We start from the raw sequence: 3,337 nt of genomic DNA, 5'->3' as shown, positions 1-3,337 counted from the left end.
GGGCATGGATGTGTGTGATGTCCTTAGGTTAGTTAGGTTTAAGTAGTTTTAAGTTCTAGGGGACTGATGACCTCAGATGTTAAGTCCCATACTGCTTAGAGCCATTTTTTGAAGCCGCTGCTGCTGCTTGCGCGTTTGCTGCACAGTGCTCTCAAAGGCGTCATCCCGCTAACAATGTTTTTCGTCGTCTGGAGCAACGTCTTCGGGAAACCGGTAATCTTCGTCCACAAATAATGAAGAGTTCGTCAAAGGACTAGATGTACTCCACAGACAGAGGACACGATTCTTGAACCCACTCACCAATCACCTCGGCGAAGTACCCGTGATATTGCAAGGCAGTTCCAGATGTCACAAAGGCTGGTTGTCGGAGTTCTGCACGATGAAGAACGGCATCCATGGCACTACACGCATATCATTACACGTTAACTCAAGAGCAGCGGACAGGAGACTGCATACGACGAGTACATTTTTGTAAATGCACCAAGTGAAAGATGACGAACACTTTCTATACGACGTGTTATGGACTGACGAATCAAGCTTCACTTGTGAAGACATTTTCAACCTCCGCAATAGCCAGTAGTGGTCGAAACGCAATCTCCATGTCACCTGTGAACGGGGCTTTCAGGCAAGCTTTGGCATGTACCTGTGGACCGGAATATTGTGAGAAGTGCTTTTGGGCCCTTACCTATTGCTGGTCAAGTTGAATGAGTCCCTGTATCATGTTGCTCTGTAATACTTTGCCTGACACATTAGAAAACGTTCCACTTGTTGTTCGGCGACAGGTATGGCTTTAACACGGTGGTGCACAGCGACACTTTGGAATGAATGTGTTTAACTATTTAAATGAAACGTTTCCAGGGAAAAGGATTGGTTGTGGAGGTCCAATGCTCTGGTCTCCACATTCCACGGACCTCAACACAGTAGATTTTTATTTGTGAGGGCGCTTAAAGGGACAAAATAATAGCACTCTACCCAAGGATCTACGCGATCTAATAGCTCGCGCGCATGCCGCTTCCGCAATAGTGAATGCAGGTGTATCGCTTAGGGTCCATCAAAGTATGATCCAGCGTGTGGTGAAGTGGTTGAAAATGCATTGAACATCTTCTCTCAGTGAACGTTGCTCGTACATGTACGTACTGGCTCTATGAGGATAAACCTCTAAGTCAAATGTGCGGAATGGAACACAGTGCATAGCTTAATGTGCAGCCTACCTATTGTGTTTTTTGTATCTTATTGGCTACAGACGATGTTACTGTATCCATTATTATTTTCCGTTGGCTTTATTTGTGTCATGGACGACAGAAAGTGGTGGTTTATGACTGTAAGAAGTTCATGTCATGCGTTAATGTTTAGATAACTTAACAGTAACAGAAAGAAATACACAAGATACTGAATTGTCGAGGCGTAAATTGGATACAATTTGATGCTTTATCAGCAAAAAAACTTTGGTGCGAACTAGTCTCTAACGTCGGCGAGTCTACATACGCATTCCAATCGACATTGCCTCGTCTCCGTGAGCTAATGGGACAGCTGTGGCACTACCTGTTCTTGGCCGCGCTGCACGCAATTGCGGCCTTGCCACAAGCCTCGTTTTTAAATCGCAGTTCTATTAAACCTACTGGCGGGACTAGATTTATAAATACACTTTTGTTTTGAATTAGGACGAGAAATTGCAAGCCGACTGCTGAGTGAGGCGTTTTTTTTTCACCTGATAAAAGATGGGATTAAAAAGTTTCCTTCCGAAGCCGCACACTCCAGAAAAATTATGGTAGTCGGGCAAAATAGCCGTGAGCATTGAGGCAATGATCCCAGTGAAGTACCGGGTTCAAGATAACAGTTTGGTAAAACAGTGTCCTGTTGCCTTAAGAAACTTGCAACTGCTTTCTGCACATGGTCTTCCGACACCGATAGTTGACATTCAAGACTTGTTTTAAGTGACTGAAGGCATGATAATCGCATGGGGGCAGATCAGGTCAATAGGGCGGGTGCTCGAATGTGTCCCACTAGAGCCGGCGTAACTTCTGCGTTAGCACATTTGCGAAATGGAGACGTGCATTATCATGAAGCAGCAGCTACAACTGACAACGTTGGTTTTCGACAGACGTACTGCCCCATACACATTCTTTCTCTCTCCACTGGATGTCTGCAGGTGCTTGTCACGCGGCAACCAAGAAAACAGTAATAGCACGTTGGTCCTGTTTAGACGCATTTGGTAATAATGTCCCCATAGCTCACGTTTCCGCTTTTATCGCACGCACGTTGGAAAGACACGAATGCCACACTAATCCCTTGCCTACATGTCGGTGCTTATACAGGGTGGTCCATTGATAGTGACCAGGCCAAATACCTCACGAAATAAGCGTCAAACGAAAAAACTACAAAGAACCCTAACTTGGCTAGCTTGAAGGGGGAAACCAGATGGCGCTATGGTTGGCCCGCTAGATGGCGCTGCCATAGGTCAAACGGATATCAACTGCGTTTTCTTAAATAGGAACCCCCATTTTTATTACATATTCGTGTAGTACGTAAAGAAATATGAATGTTTTAGTTGGGCCACTTTTTCGCTTTGTGATAGATGGCGCTGTAATAGTCACAAACGTATAAGTACGTGGTATCACGTAACATTCCGCCAGTGCGAACGATATTTGCTTCGTCATACATTACACGTGTTAAAATGGACAGTTTACCAATTGGGGAAAAGGTCGATATCGTGTTGATGTATGGCTATTGTGATCAAAATGTCCAACGGGCGTGTGCTATGTATGCTGCTCGGTATCCTGGACGACATCATCCAAGTGCCTCGAGCGTTCGCCGGATAGTTACGTTATTTAAGGAAACATGAAGTGTTCAGCTACATGTGAGACGTCAATCACGACCTGCAACAAATGATGATGCCCAAGTAGGTGTTTTAGCTGTTGTCGCGGCTAATCCGCACATCAGTAGCAGACAAACTGCGTGAGAATCGGGAAGCTCAAAAACGTCGGTGTTGAGAATGCTACATCAACATCGATTGCACCCGTACCATATTTCTATGCACCAGGAATTGCATGGCGACGACTTTGAACATCGTATACAGTACTGCCACTGCGCACAAGAGAAATTACGGTACGATGGCAGATTTTTTGCACGTGTTCTGTTTAGCGACGAAGCGTCATTCACCAACAGCAGTAACGTAAACCGGCATAATATTCACTATTGGGCAACGGAAAATCCACGATGGCTGCGACAAGTGGAACATCAGCGACCTTGGCGGGTTAATGTATTGTACGGCATTATGGGAGGAAGGATAATTGGCCCTCATTTTATCGGTGGCAATCTAAATGGTGCAATGTATGCC

Source organism: Schistocerca cancellata, chromosome 7, assembly GCF_023864275.1.
Source record: "Schistocerca cancellata isolate TAMUIC-IGC-003103 chromosome 7, iqSchCanc2.1, whole genome shotgun sequence".
In the NCBI taxonomy this organism is placed as follows: Eukaryota; Metazoa; Arthropoda; class Insecta; order Orthoptera; family Acrididae; genus Schistocerca; species Schistocerca cancellata.
Note: the sequence above shows the minus strand (reverse complement) of the source record.